Source organism: Strigops habroptila, chromosome 2 (genome assembly GCF_004027225.2).
Source record: "Strigops habroptila isolate Jane chromosome 2, bStrHab1.2.pri, whole genome shotgun sequence".
In the NCBI taxonomy this organism is placed as follows: Eukaryota; Metazoa; Chordata; class Aves; order Psittaciformes; family Psittacidae; genus Strigops; species Strigops habroptila.
Genome location: NC_044278.2, coordinates 18,650,588 through 18,666,283, shown reverse-complemented (window position 1 = coordinate 18,666,283; position 15,696 = coordinate 18,650,588). Strand labels below are relative to the sequence as shown.

The 15,696-nt window shown below is 41.7% G+C and overlaps 1 long non-coding RNA gene and 1 other non-coding gene across 3 annotated transcripts in view; both read left to right on the top strand.

Moving 5' to 3' along the window:
• The first annotated feature begins 702 nt into the window (after positions 1 to 702).
• The window catches only part of LOC115601568, a 96,114-nt gene continuing 81,120 nt past the window's right edge, over positions 703 to 15,696 (top strand). The window contains exons 1-2 of one of the 2 annotated variants that reach the window (XR_003989397.1): positions 703 to 713; positions 12,419 to 12,560. This is a non-coding gene — a long non-coding RNA (uncharacterized LOC115601568). Of the gene's footprint in view, positions 714 to 12,379; positions 12,561 to 15,696 lie in introns of those variants that run through there. The other variant, XR_003989396.1, reaches the window with a different exon arrangement.
• Positions 12,212 to 12,285, top strand: TRNAI-AAU. The gene has a single exon. It is a non-coding gene; the product is annotated as a tRNA-Ile (tRNA).

The following is a 15,696-nucleotide window of genomic DNA, read 5'->3' as shown; positions in this document are numbered from 1 at the left end:
CTGTAAACTTACAAGCTATTACAAATTTAAGAGCGTGGGCGTGTTGGTTGTTCTTGTCTTCTGATGGTCTCTTAAGCTAAGCGTGAGTCTTGAGAAGAAAATACAACCAGAGAAACAATATGATGGATTCCAGCAGAGACAAAGTCAACTTCATGTTTTGTGGCCTTATGTTTCTGGGAACAAGGTATTTCCATTGTGGATTTAGATGGAAATTATGTAGTTGGCCTCTCTGCTTTAAAAATTGCCACTTTTTATCTCAAATGTTATCTCTCTATAGCTGTGTGACTCCTTAATATCTGAGTAGTTCTCAGTATTCATTCATTTTCATGTTATTGGAGGTGGGGATGAGACATGAGGAAGGTCATACAGGTCCTGGTGATGGATCCACTGCAACATAGCCTTATGTACTTACCGTGTTATCTTTTATTTTCTCTAAATTTGACTCCAATTTTTGTTTCATCCTGTGTCATTGGAGGTGGTTACTTCAGCCCCAAATTATTTGCTGATGCAAACACTGAGATAAGCCTAGTGATGTAGGAACAAGCTTTGGCTACATATGAGTGCTTTAGGATACCCAAATGTGTATCTACTTCAGTGTGTTAGATTGGATGAAGGTGGGGCTTCTGCCAGTGTCTCCCAATTGTCCCTGCTGGAGAATCTATTTAGAAAAAGTGAACCAGCCTCTTGCAAGATGAAACTGAGCGAAGATGCTGGTGGTACACCTAGAGCACTTTAAAAGTTTATGGCTGCTCACTCTGCAAGACCATGCTAGGCATAGCATAAAGTAAAGGTTCTGGAGTTGCTGTAGAGTGGAAATTGCCCTCCAGCTGCTTGGCCTTCAGATCTGCCCCTGCTGTAATACTAGCTAATGAAATCTAAGTCAAGTCTGCCAATCCCTATAAGAGGCCTGCTTTAAAGGCACTTTCATTCTGATTTACTAATATTTCTATAATGCTTTTTTCAGTGAGACTGGGTTATACATGTATATGTTTCTACTCTTTGTGAGCACTAAAATGAACACCAGATTTTGGTTGGTTTGCACAAGGTCTTCAAGCATTTGTTGTTCATAGTGGCTGGAGTATGTTGATGGTCACTTGGTTTTGGTGCCTTTTATTTGGATGTGTTTAGAAGTCCTTACCATATGGAGGAAAGGTTAGTGCACTAGGTTTTCATGACATGGTTTGCTTGGGTCATCAAGCTTAAATGTTGTTCTCCCTCTTTATCTTCACATTTCCAGCTGGATAACAGAAATATTCTGAACAAGCAAGCTTTGACTAGAAAGCGCTTGGGTTCTAAGAAAACTTGCAAGACTTGGAGTTTTCAGACACTGCCCAGGATCCCTGGCACAAATGTAAATGTGAATAACAACTCAGTTGCAGTGAATGAATTCTTGTTAATAAACAGGCCTGGTTTGGGTTTTGTAAAAAACCCTCAGTTTTAGAGAGAGAATTTTACTGAAATGTAGGCAACAAGGGGTAACACTTTCAAAACAAATTTTAGTGCTGTCTGTGCAGGATGCTGCTAAGTACTAGGAAGTCTTAAAATCCCTTCCATTATTTCTCTCCTTCAAATCACTGTTAAATCTCTTAGAAGAAAAATGCCTCCAAATTACAGGGCTGTTGCACAAAGCAATAAGCTAGTTATTACTGTATTATTGTTTGGAGAAAAGAGGGTTACTTTTCTCTTATCCCTGTCTGATACTCCATATCATTAATTTCTGCTAGAAGAAGAAACCAGAAAGTGCCCAGTTCACACTTATCTTTTGTTTTAAATTAATTTGCTCTCTTTATTTTGTTTCAGTAGTTTATTTTCTCTTCATGCTGTTTCCATTAGGTTCCTTTACTACTTTCAGTGGGAGTGAACAGGATACCCAGAGAACTATGGAATTCAGAGGAAAAAATCTATAAAACCCAGGGTGTAGCTGAGCAGCATCAGTATTTTGCTTGATGGCAGTTGAGGAGTTCGTAGGATGCACAGAACTGGTAGCAGTATAGTACCTTGTGCAAAAGATCCTTTGGGAACTGGTATCTGCAAATAAGGCTTGCATGTGAAGTCTCCCTCTTTGAACAATCCTGTATCAGGACAAAGATACGTTAAGCCTACACTTGTGACTAATATAACCCAATCTTATAATACTGTGGTTAGAATAAGATGTATACACCAAGATGTAAACTTTTGCCAGTATCAATTTTTCACATTAGTTTCAAAGTAGGCTGTTAAGTATTTTAAAGCTTCATGCTCTGTCTTGCTCATGTACTTGCACCTATAACAGGTGGCAATTCACCTGGGTGATTTATATAAACGTGGTGGCTCCTGATGCATGAAAGGGGAAGTAAAGCAACACAGTATCTAATGAAACAGGATAGGAGGTGGCAACCTCTATGAACCTACTCCTGGAGTAAGGCTCTCTTTCTGCAGGGGGGGGTGGGGGTAGTTTTGGGGGGAAAAAGAATATAGAGAAATTTGGTCACTGGGAAGGGAGTCCTTGGAATATTATTCTGGGTAAGGGTCAGAGAAAAACTTTTGTTGACTAGTTTTGAAACCCCTAAAAAGCATGTCAAAATGTGCAGAGTCTAAGTCTACCTGTGCAAGAATCTAATGCCTTAGGGAAGAGTAAGGAGGGCAGAAATAAAAGAGAAAAAAAAAAAATCAACCCCAACTCTGCACTAAGCCACTGGAAGGGCCTTCTTTGCTTGAAACTTGATTGATGTAATTACATTTGTATCATTCAGTGCTGACCTGCTTTGCTGCATCAGGGTTTGTTTAAAAGATTTTAGCTTATATCCAGCTCTAAGCCAGTGGGCCCAGTGGTAGAATTGAGGATTATTAACAAAAGCAGACTACTTGGAGATCTGTACCTTTCAAATGAAATTAGAACTGACTACCAGCCTTGAAATGGACTGATTTTTTTTTTTTGATTTTTTTTTTTTTTTTTTTTTTTTTTTTTTTTTTTTTTTTTTTAGGCTTTGCATGTGTCTCAATACCATGTTTTAAAAATAGTTTGTCACCATATTCAGCAATTGCAGCTGAGCCTGGGGCTGGAACTAAATTTACCAATGTGCAGGGATCCATAATGCTGGCTGCTGAGGCTGGAGGGCAGTGCAGCACTTGTTTCTTGGCAAGCAATCATGTAAATAATCAGCAGGGTCCCAGAAGGTCATCCTCCTTCAAGTGTGGCCTAAAAGGCTTTTTGCTCTTTTCCTTTCCTCTGTTTGAATTGATCCTGTCCAACAGGGTCTGGCTTTGTACATAAATCCTTGCTAAGCTTTCAGTCTGCACTCTGGCTGTGCTAAGTTGTCTCATACCTGTTGGGATACGGAACTCAAAAGAGATTACTGGTTGGACAATGCTGATATTTTAGAGCTGTAATCTGAAACCAGGCTGCTCCAATGCTGTACTGACCACCATGTCTGTAACAGCCAGTTCAGGCTCTGCTGTATTGCTCCAGAATAGGAGCTGTAGTGGTTTGGCAGCACAGGGGACACAGATGAAATTTGTGCCTCTAAATTAGTTGGTCATGTCTGAAGAATCCTGCTCTGTTCCCAGTGCCAAATGACATGGAGAAAAGGTGGGCTGCTATGAGTTTGTGCTAGTTAAACTCTCTTCTACGTATTGAAGAATTTTTAAGAGTACATAAAATTCTTCCATGTTCACAAAACTGAAGTATCCTCCTCAAAATTTACCTGCCTGGGAAGATCTGGACCTTGATGTCATACTCTAATGGAAAAGAGCATCTAGGGAACTGGTTCAACTGTAAGTTCTCAGTTTCTTGGATCTTTACAATTTGGTGTATAAGTGGTTCTGTAATCAACAAAACTCAGGGATCCTTTTTCCTTCCCTTCTGTCCTATTAAGAAACCTTGTGTTTGGGTTTGCCAGTGCCTGGTACAGACTCTGGCCTTCCTTTAGTAGGATCAGGGTTAAGGTGTCTCTCTTCTACCTACTGATTAGTTTCGTAATGCATATAAGAAATGGACAACTCTCAGATCTCTATTCATTTGTCAACTTTATTGAAATACAGATGACAGTTTTGAATTTGAGCAAACAGTGAGTTCATAGGCAATGTGGTTATACATATGCTTGTCAGGTGAGCAAAAAATCCTTACAATAAGAATTTTTAATATTTGATCATAGATTAATAAAGGTACTAGGCTTCCTCTTTCACTTGACAAAAGAACTTTACAGTATGTGAAGGAGGAGGAACTACCTGTGTTCTTAAGGACCCTTTCTTAGTTGATTAGGCTTTGAAGAAAAGTGAGAGCTTTTATGTATAGATTTTGAATGGTTAGGTTTGGAAAGCTCTGATGGGCAACAGGAAGACATGTGAAATTCAATACATCATATCATTCTACAAATTGTCTTCCCAGGCCTGAGATGATGAAATGATGTTTATGTGCTTATGTTAATGTGATTTGCCCCCTCTCAACCCCCACTTCAAAGAGCAGTATTTCAAATAACATCTTGCAACTTAAAGCATTGTGTCCCCTCTGGACATGCTGGTTTCTAACTCTGAAACCAGCTAGAGAGAGCCAGGTGCAGCTTTGTGTGATCAGAATTGCTTTTCACTTTGTTCAGAGTAGGCTTTCACAGGATGAATGAATTCTTGACCTACTAATACTGGACGAAGCCTTCTTTTATTTGGGGAAGTAACATGACAACTTTCATATCCACTCAGATTAGATAGGCACTCTTACTCCAAGGTCACATCACAAAGGCATATACAGAATAAACTATGTGGTGTTCAATTTATCTATGTCAGGAGGACAAAAAAGGGAGCTGACCCTACTACAACTTCATCCAGTTATGCTTTCATGCCCAGGAACTGCTGTTCTGGTAATAAGACCCTTGTGCTCCTGACATAACAGCTGTCAGTGTGATTCTTCTCTAACCAGCCCCAAATGCTTTTTTTGAAGAGATGTAATGGCTTGATAGACCCGTATCAGGATGTGAACTGTGGAGTGACAGCATTTTGCTTTGCTTGAATGCCTGATTTTTTCTGAATACCTCCGCTGCTTCCTCTGCATAAATGGATATAGGAGATTTTAATATATGTGGTGGTTGCAAAAATTAATTGCTGTTATATGTAAAAATGGAGAGCCATGACAGTGATATAGACTTTGTGAAGGAAGCTGAGAACCTAGAAAGATAATGTTAGGTTAAAAAAAAAAAAAAAAACAAAAAAAAAACCCCACAACAAAAGCCTGAGAATAGACAGTTTCTACAGCTGCAGCTTTCATGAACAGTGCATGACATTAAGAAAACTAGCACAAAGTACACAAATATTTTGGTAGTTCTTTTTAAACATGTACATGTGACTTCTAGCACTCGGCTTCATAAACACTAACTGTAATTGCAGGTGGTATGTTGAACTGATTCCAAAACTAGTAAAAAACATACCAAAATATTAAAATGTCACCTATGGCAACAACCATGTGCAACTTTTTAGTCGTACAGAGGCATTTTGCATATCAGTGTTTCTTATTTGGAAATAGCTGTCTTCAGCTATGTCTTCAGGACATAGTAAGCTGAGATTACTTCTGTTATTTTTGACGGATTTTAGTGGATTTATTTTTGATGTGCATTCTTCTCTATATGAATGAAAGCTGAAATTCTTGTCTGGGTCCAGAATGGTGTCCTTCTGTTGCATTAACAAATGACAGCCTGATGGAGCGATAAGTAATTTATGAACTTGGGATATTGATTTTTTTTCTTCAGTGCTTATAGGAAATTATACACTTGTGGCTTCAAGAAATAATTGGCTCAATTTAATCGCATAAAAATTATAGTCCTTTTTAATTGTGTTCAAATGGAACTTTAATGACCACTGGGTGTGTTATAGAGCAGAAGAGAGGGTGTCTGCACAGACTGAAGAAAAAGGAGGGTCAAAAATGGTAGGGTTTACAGGTCTAACCAAAAAACCCCGACATTGAATTTTTTAGGTTGCAAAAAACCCATAAGATCATGGAGTCCAACCATCAACCTAGCACTGCCAACTCCACCACTAAACCATGTTCCTAAGCACCACATCTACATGTTTTAAACACCTCCAGGGATGGTGACTCAACCACTTCCCTGGGCAGTCTGCTCCAGTGATTGACAAACCTTTTGGTGAAGAATCTTTTGCTAATCTCCAATCTAAACCTCCCCTGGCACAACTTGAGGCCATTTCCTTGTCCTATCAGCTGTTGCCTGGAAGAAGAGACTAACACCCACCTTGCTACAACATGCTGTCAGGTAATCGTAGAGAGAAACAAGGTCCCCCCCGAGCTTTCTTTTCTCCAGGCCGAACAACCTCAGTTCCCTCAGCTGCTCCTCATAAGACTGCCAGCACACTGCTGGCTCATATTCAGCTGACTGTTAACCAGCAGTCCCAGTTCCCCCTTTTCTGCTGAGCAGCTTCCCAGCCACTCTTCCCCAAGCCTGTAGCCTTGCATGGGGTTGTTGTGACACAGGTGCAGGACCCAGGACTTGGCCTTGTTGACCCTCTTACAACTGGTCTCAGCCTGTTGATCCAGCCTGTCCTGATCCCTCTGCAGAGCCTTCCTACCCTCAAGCAGATCAACCCTCCTGCCCAGTTTGGTGTGGTCTGTAGGTTTACTGAGGGTGCATTCAATTCCCTCACCCAGATCATTGATAAAGGTATTAAACAGAACTGGCCCCAATACTGAGCCCTGGAGAACACCACTTGTGACCAGCCCCAACCGGATTTAACTCCATTTACCACCACTCTTGGGCCCAGCCAGCCAGTTTGTTACCCACTGAAGTATATACTTGTCCAAGCCATGAGCAGCCAGTTTCTCCAGGAGGATGCTGCGGGAAATGGTGTTGAAGGCTTTACTAAAGTCTAGGTAGACAATATCCACAGCCTTTCCCTCCTACGCTAAGCAGCTCATCTTGCTGTAGAAGGAGGCCAGGTTAGTCAAGCAGGACCTTCCTTTCACAAATCTCACAAAGTAGGAGAAAGAAGCAATTTCAGGAACTCCACCAAAAATACATTGGATTTTTATTTTTTTTTTTTTTTTTTTTAGGGAGGGAGAAACACCCTACTTTTTCAGGATATTCCATGGGTTTCTGACTGATTCTAACAGAAATATAAGTACCTTGTGAAACATACCTCCCTGAATATTTAAATTTAGAAGGAGATAAACTGTAAGGTTCTTCGGCACTCATTTCTTAAAAATAAATAAAAAATAATTAAGAATACTCATTGGCAAGCAGGTTTTAGTGAAATTCTATGGTACTCTGGCTTTTTAGCGTTTTAAGTTTTTTAGAAAGCCATTGGAAAACTGGCTTTACAAAGCAGATATTCTAGAGTGAGGTTTCAAGCCACTCTAGAGCAATAGTTAGATTCCATCTTCAAATTGTAAATTAATCCAAAATGTAAATGGATGAGTGTGGTTCGATCTAGCTTAAAGTTGTATTTTTTTAATTTTTTTTGTTTCCTGAATAAAAATGGTGAAAATCAAACTTATTTCTATCTGCAAAACAGTATTGCTTAAAGTGGATGTGAAGCTTATGTAGTATAATGTATTCTGCACATCCATAGCAGGAACAAAACAAATAGGCACTATTTAACAATGGAAAAGCTGCCAACAATTTCAGCACTAATAATGAGATTGTATTCATAATAACTCATACTGGTAATCCCTGTAATGATAACTGTAGGCTTAATGTGGCATGTTAAATGGTAAACTGATGCCTGGTGTTAGCTGGAGGCTGAGAGTTGCAGAGCATCTCAAAACATTTTCCAGGGCAACAAACTAGATCCAGGAACTGTGACACAGGCAAACAAGCAAATGTCTTTACACAGTATCTTCTACCACCAGCCTGGGTGCTGAAACAATGCTAGTAAGGCTTCAAACAAAAGTGCTGCCTGCTGGGGGGGTTAGCTGTATGTGCATAGCTATGCTATCTTAAGGGCATAGCCTGGTAAGGGGATATACTGGAAGTGGGTATTTCTTGGCTATGTGCCATAGAGCACGTCCGGGTTTTCTGAGAAATGTGAAGGACTTCTGGTGCCCATTGTACAGCTTACTCCTATGTCAGATCTGTGATAAATTTGGCCTTAAATAAGCATGTTGACAGCATGCAGACACTGCAAGACCAGCTTTCATAGCTGGTGAAACATTTTAGATAGCTGGAGGGGAGGGTTTTTTATTTTTCCTGAGACTTTGGAGTTTTCCTTGTCTGGTGTCCAACATGAAAGCTGTGAAATAAGTTTTGGTTGTTCTGTTCAAAGCATGACACTGCCACTGCTGCTTACCAGGAACTTATTGTGGTGGTTAATGCTAGATGTAATGTCCTTTTTCTAGTTGTGATTTCTAGATGTGAATCTGGAAGTTTCTAGTTCAAAACACTCATAATGGCTGGACAGGAATGGTCCTCTTGACTGTTTTATTTAAAGCTCACAGTAGCTATTATTAAAAATGCTATAAATATAGAATGCATGTACATCTACACTTCAACACATGTTTTATGACCGTTGAATGTTTACTTTATGATTGGGTAATAATAATTTTATTAAATATGACATTATGGGTGTTCTGTTTTGATGCACAGACATATGCAAATAACTTGCATTAGCATTTTTATGAGTGAGATTTCAATGGCAAGCTTATTAATAAATCCCTGGGTAGTGTTCAGGCTGATAACAGTAGTTCCCTGTACCCTTTTATTTGGGCAGCTAATGAATTTTTTTTTTTTCCCCTGGTTGTCAATTCTGAGTTGATGATATTAGAACAAACAGGACATGGCTGTGGAATGCCTAAAGCTATACTTTATTGTTAAATTGCTGGTTCAGAGCCATTTTGGGCTGGGTAGTGAGCAGTGACTGAAGATCACTTTGTCAGATGCCTTACTGGCCTACATGAAATAAGATCTTAATGGGTCCTGCAGCGCATTCACTCAGGAAGGGGCAGAGTCGGAGGAAGCCCATGAGTGTGCTCTGTTCTACTTTCTTCCTAAACATCTTGTTTTTCCTGGAAGATGATCTTGGTTTTATACACAGGCAAGGTTCATGATGTCACGGCCTGTGGTGCCATGTGCTATGTAATACAGGCTGGAGCACAGTGTGTGGGAGAAGTTGATATAATTTGGTAATACATTGCCAGTAAAAAGGAAAAGACAACACACTGAGGCATAGCTGTTGGGACTGCAGCTCAAAGCACAGCCAGTGCAGGTTGTGCTGGGAGGGCAGCTGGGAGCACAGAGCTGAGGCTGTGTTCTGTTCAGTGTGCTGCTTGCTGCCAATGCCAGTGATGTAACTATAGATGGCAGGGGAGAGGCCAGGGGCAGTGGTGCACTGTGGGGGGTTGCTGGGTGGCTTGTGGCAGGGGGGGAACAGGCAACTGAAGAGAAGATCTGAGGTGGAACTCAAGCACCCGGACCTTGTTCTTTCTTCAGTCTCCTGCTGTCCATGTTTTATTAAATATGAATGCTTTTGAGTCTTTGAAAATATATAATGGTAGGGTCATGAGGGGAATATTGTGGCAGATTTTCTAAATGTGCTGTAAAAGTCTAAAGTTGTTTAGATGTCTAGGTGAGGTCCTGAATTAGCAAACCCCTTAAAGCTGAGATCTGATTTAATGAAGTGCTTGTGAACACAATTCACTAACATCAATAGTGCTGAAAAATGCTTGCAAATGCTTTGCATGCACAATCTCTACATTTCATGATGTTACAGATATCTACTATATAGCCTGGTAGCTGTTTCTTATTCTAGGCTGGTTTGTTTCTTTAGTTTAGAGTATGGATCCCACACACTAGAGATAAACCAGAGTTTACTGTTCAATGAGAAAATTTTGTTTTTGTGGAGGCAGCATTGATCTCCTGGACTGTTACGTTATCTGTCACTGTCTAATCACAGAAAATGTGTTGCTTGTACAGCAGAGCCCAAATGAAACTCTTCTAAAAAGGTAGGATGCTATTCCTGTGTGTAGAAGTGGGTTTCAGAACAACAGGGTTTGGCATTTGGCATGTGGCGGATTAAACTTTGAGGAAAAAGACAAGCCTGCTTAACCTGGCTAGGAGGCAGTAGAAAGAAATACGTGAATGGCATAGAGTTTTTTCATGTCAGCATTGCATAACTGGGACGGATTTGATTACAAACCAGTGGTGGACAGCTGTGAATTAAGAGGCAATGTATTATTGCTTTCAGCTACTTCTGGGGATATTCTGGACAGAAAGACCAGAGAGATGATTAACCATGACCCTTGCTCTGTGGAGCAACTAACAAAAAAAAAATATAGAAATCGGCTGTTTCTTACTGAAAACCAGATTAAGAATCTGTGTGCCAGCCACACAAATGAAGGTCTGCTGTTCCTGTACCTGCCGCTTGTGCTCTATCAGTCGGGATACTACCCAGACTCCATACACATGCCCATGCTGCAGCTTGTTTGGGAATACTTTTCCTTTCTGTCCTTCCACTTTTCAGCTTTGTCTTAAGATTCTACATGTGGCTTTGCTGTTGAATGTTTGAGTGAATTTAGCCTAATGCAGGGTGACATTTCCCAGAAAATATAGTTGTGGTTATCGATATCCCAGAACATATGCGCTTCCTGGCAGTTGGCTGGTTGCTACTTCAAGGAGGTCAAATAGAAAAAGGGAAGGAGAAATGACAGTTTGGAGTCTCCTGCTTTCACACCTCCTCCTGTGCTCCCTTCTCTGCTTGTTTGAGAGCACCCTACAGCCTGAAGGATTTTCCTTGGCTGATGAAACAAGACCCTCAAGAGTGAAAGAGAGGACATAGGCTTTGTGGGAGTCTTCAGAGGTTAGCACTGGGATAATAAAGCTTGTTATCTACTATTTGACTACTGTCGCATATGTACTGTAATCTGGGGCCCCTTATATTTATTTTTTATTTTGTAATACTGTTGCCATTCTGTAGGGGTGAAGAGAAAGATCTCCAAGGTGGATAAAAGATGGTAACATAAACAGGAGATTCAGTTATACAGGGAGCAGCAGCAGCAGCTCCAAATCAAGGGATGGAGCTCAGGTATGCTAATGACTCTGTATATGCTGCTGCAAAAGGCAATGATGGTTGCAGTTACTGGGAGAGGGGAGTAAATGCTCCTCTCTACAGATGGAGACATGACTGAATGTGCTGCCGAGGATGGCAGGACTGGGAGGCAGAGATGTGAGGCTTGGGACAGCTGAAGAGGAATGGCATCTAAAATGATTTGATCGGTTGGCTCCTAGGGGTGAAGAATTTTATGACAAAGCTGAGCAAAGGTCTGGGAAATTTAGTGGATCTTTGAGGAAGGCACTAGTAGCAGATGGGCTAACAGCAATAAAGGTGAACTGATGGTGTGAGTCAAGCGAAAACAAATGTGCACAGGGGCACTGGCCACAAGGATGAGTATAGACTAGAAAAAACATCTCAGTGATCCTGAGTCAGTCTCTTTCATCCCAAGCTGTGATACAGCTAATCCTTAACTTTTGCTCTATAATGAACTGTGCCAAGAAGACCAAGCATTTGAAAAGCTTGATTTTTTTTTTTTTTTTTTTTTTTTTTTTTGTAAATTACAGTCTAAGCCAGGAAAATTAACTGTTTTTAAAACAGAAACGTTTGACTATGTAAGACAAAATAGGGATAAAAAGGGATAGTGAATAATTCTTTCCTGTCTTGTATCCTTCCAGGGAAGGTAAGTGCTTACAGGCTCAGGTTCATTCAACCCTATTGCTGGGTGAATTTCAGTAGATGCTGGTCAATCCTGCCTCGTCCCTGGTTCATCAGAGGACAATGGGTCTGCTCTTAGTCTCACTCCTGCTGCAGGCTGTGCTGAATTTTGCTCAGGTCATGGGATAATTCTGGAAGGAAGGAATTCCGGGAGGTGTCTTGCCCAAAACCCTGTTCAGAGAAGCATCTGCTGTGAGGGCAGGCATGGAGGCTGCTCCGGGCTTGGCCCAGGGTGCCTGGAAAACCTCCAAGGAGCCTGAGTGGCTTCACCCCGAAGCCTGTTCCGTTGCCTCCCTGGCCTTGGTGAGAAAAATTTTAATGCTGGTGTCCCTGCCCCAGGCTGGAAGCTCTGCTCCTCCCAGGCAGCACGAACACGCCCTGGCAGGCAGGGCTCTGTGGGCCTCTGTGACGAAGCATAGCCGGCGCCCCGGGCAGTGCACCCCCGAGCCCCGCGGAAGCGGCACTCGCCCGGAGGGGCAGCGGCATGCTTCTGCCAATAGTGATGGGCCGCGGCCCAGAAAGGATGTGCTCGGCGGGCCGGTTAGCTCAGTTGGTTAGAGCGTGGTGCTAATAACGCCAAGGTCGCGGGTTCGATCCCCGTACGGGCCATTGCTTTTATTTGTTCCGCCCAGAGAGGGAGGTGGCGTGGAGAAGGGCGCAAAAGAGAAACCGGTCCGGACGGGGCCGGGAAGTGAGCGGTGCCGTCGGCACCGGGTGCAGAGCCTCACCCTGGAACTTGCAGCTGCAGAGGCTTCCTGTTGTTTTTCGCCTCCCCTAAGGCGGAGAACAGAGCCCGGCCGGCGGACTGGGGAGAGGAGGGGAGGTGTGCGCCGGGAAAAGGCGAACGAGACGGCAGGAGTGTGTGCACTGGCAGGTGGCTTAAGGTGGGCTTCAGACTTGGGGGTTAGAGCTGAGCTGGGGAAAAACAAGCAACCGTGGGAGGTGGCATCGGTGACAGAGGAGCCGCAGAGGGCAAGGAGAAGGGGTTTGCGGGGAAAGGGCATTGGGGTCTGGGAGGAGGAAAGTGAAATAGTGGAAAATGCTGTGGGGGAAGAGAAAAAAACCAACAAAAAAAACATGTAGGTAGGAAGTGCACTCTGGAACATTTTAAAGTTTTTCATGGGACACCACCAAATATTCAGTGTCTTTTGCCCGAGAGCATCTTCTCATCTTGTGCTTCTTCGGTTAACCAGCATTAGGCCTGCAGAAAGCTTGTGGGATTTTAGATGATCCTCACTTGCCCTTCATCCTCACAGGTAACTAAAATTTCATATCGGGTCTTTAGCTCATTAGATTAGTAAAACTCTTTAATAGGTCTCTATTGTCAGAGGCTGGAACCAGTGATGCTGATGTGAGTGGGTTTTAGTTCTGGGTTTTTTTCATTTGGAGCAGGAGGAGAAGCAGGTCTCTCAATAGCCTGATTTGTCAGAGAATGTTCTGAACTCCTTCTAAGAGATATCCAGGCTTGACAGGCATGCTGCAGTCTGAGATTTAATTTGTATTTATGTGCTGTTTATTCAAGAAAAAAATCCAGGACAAACAGATGTTCTAACAGAGACGAAGGAGCAAGAGTGGCTGAGATGGATCCCTGCTCATTCCACTGTCCAGTATAAGGGTGTTTTGTCTTTAAGAAACTTCTCTTGGAAGTTCAAGACAGGTATTATTTTTGTCCTGTCTACTTCTGAACTGAAATGGGATTTCTCCAGAGGAGGGAAACTTTCTGGTGGAAATGTTTTCCTTGTAGAGACCAGTGGTTTCATTATTGAAGCTGCATACAGACAGACCACAGCTTCTTTAGGAAAACATCTTGAGCTAACAGCATTCTATCGATTTCTTTCACAAATTTGCTAACATGCTCCTTCACTCTCCAGGCTTGTTGCTTGAGGCTTCTTCCAACTGCCGAGTTTGATTCAAAATAAGTGGTAATACTAAAAAAGAAAAAAAGGAAGAAAAGCAGGTGACACCCATGTCAAAGCCAGAGTTTTGACACTGTGCCAACAAGGTACAATAAGGGCACATGAAAAGTGTCATTTCAAAGTCACAATATAATTTTTAAATCATACAGATAGATATTCATGTTATCTGGCATCCAAACTGCTGCCGTGACTCCATCAGATATCAAGGGAGAATAATGTGGCACTGGTTTGATGACCTTCTCTCTTGTTACTCTACTCAATGAGCTTTCTCAACTCCTTTGGGTCCAGTTGTAGTGGTCAGGACTTGACTGCATGTAGTAACATCCATTTTAAATGAAATAAGAGGAGAAACTGCAGAGTGTTACTTTTCAGGGAAAAAAAAAAAAATCTGAGAATAATATTGCTTTGTTTTATGTTTTCCACATTAGGAATCAGAATTTTATTGCAGCTATGTTTTTGTATAACAAAGTCCTTGCTATAAAGCAAGGTGATGAAATAGCTCCTTGGCCACTTTTTCAGTTTGGTTTGAATTGTTTATATTCAGTGTGGGGTTTTTGGTGGCCAGGATTGTATGGGCATATTTTCCCCTAAATTTAATTTCAGCAGATGGTTGTCAGATTGTGAGGGTCAGCCATTGTCCCTAGGAGAGTCGTTGCAGAGCCCATTCTTCAACCTCAAGACTAGTTGGAGAATAAAAGAATAGATTAAACAAACAAACTCATACAGTGGAATAATGCTTTCGTGAGGACTGTGGAGGAATTTCCATTCTGAACGGGCTGCAGTGGCAGATGCTGGGGAATATTCCATGGTTATTCTTTGGTGTTTCATTTAACCTATAATCTGATTGCTTAACATTGAGGCCAGAACGGGTATTGGCTGCTGTGTGCTTAGTGTTGTGTGAAGCGCAGCTCCCTCTCCCCACAGTGGACAATGATGGAGAAGATGAACTTTCTTATTGCCTGTGACAATGCTGAACACTGACAGCTGAGGAGGAACCTTGTAATCCGTTTAGCCAAACCTTTTCCTTCTGTTACTGTTTTGGATGATAAGTATTGCATTTTGGAGTTACACAAACCAGATAAGCTAGTCAGTTTCATATTCTTCACTGAACTGACTGCATTTTCTTTGATGCGTGAAATGCTACTAGGGAGGGTTTTTAAATATTTGAAGCTAGCCAGAAAATGGGTTCACACTGTATTCAGTTCATTCACTAGGTATGTTCTGAAGCATTTTCTTCTCTGGCCACTTCACAGGTTAATTTTATAACTTCTTATACTGTGTTTACTACTAGAGCATCTAAGTGTCTTGCCATCAGAGTTCTTTATTCATTCAGTTTTCCATTAGGGGTCTTAATTATGGTGAAAATGTAAGTGGAAAGGATTCATCTGGTATATCAATAGAGTAATGCAAAGATACTATCCAGAAACATCATTACTGAAATCAAAAGCAGGATGTGGTAGAAGGGTTTTTTTTACTTGTGTTCAGCAAATGCTATTATCATAGATGAAGCTTAGCCTTTGCTTAAAACTGGCGAGTGCAGGATTTACCTTCCATGCACTAGAAAAAATGGCAGCTCCATCAAAAAGCCCAAGTCTGTCAGAACCCTAAACAAAGGTTTTCATTTAATGTTGTTGTAAGTAGAGATGCAGGTGGGAAGGGAAAGAGGAAATGCCATGGAAACAGACCCAGGAAGGAGCTGCCAGCCAAGAATGTGGCTGAATGGGCACAGGCAGCCCAGTGCTGCTGAGCCCAGGATCTGGCTAAAAGGAGCTGGGAGCTGTAAGCAAAAGCCCAACAACCAGCCCCCTGTTTGGGTCCTCTAGCATCTCAGAAACAGGTTATTCAGGAAAGGGGACTGCATGAGAGGGATGCTGGCTTCCAGGTTTTTTGTTTGCAACTGAAATAACAAGAACCCTGATTTTTCTTGTTTTGCAGTTCACATCAAAATGGGGTAACTATGCTTACTGCTGAAGCTGGAGAAATATTTTCTTCAAATTTGTATGTTCTTAGAGAGCAATCATTAAAATGAAGTATAAGCAAATCCAAATAATGTTTTAAACCGCAAGAAAGTGTGATAGGCTGGAGTGGAACAGGAATCAAGTCT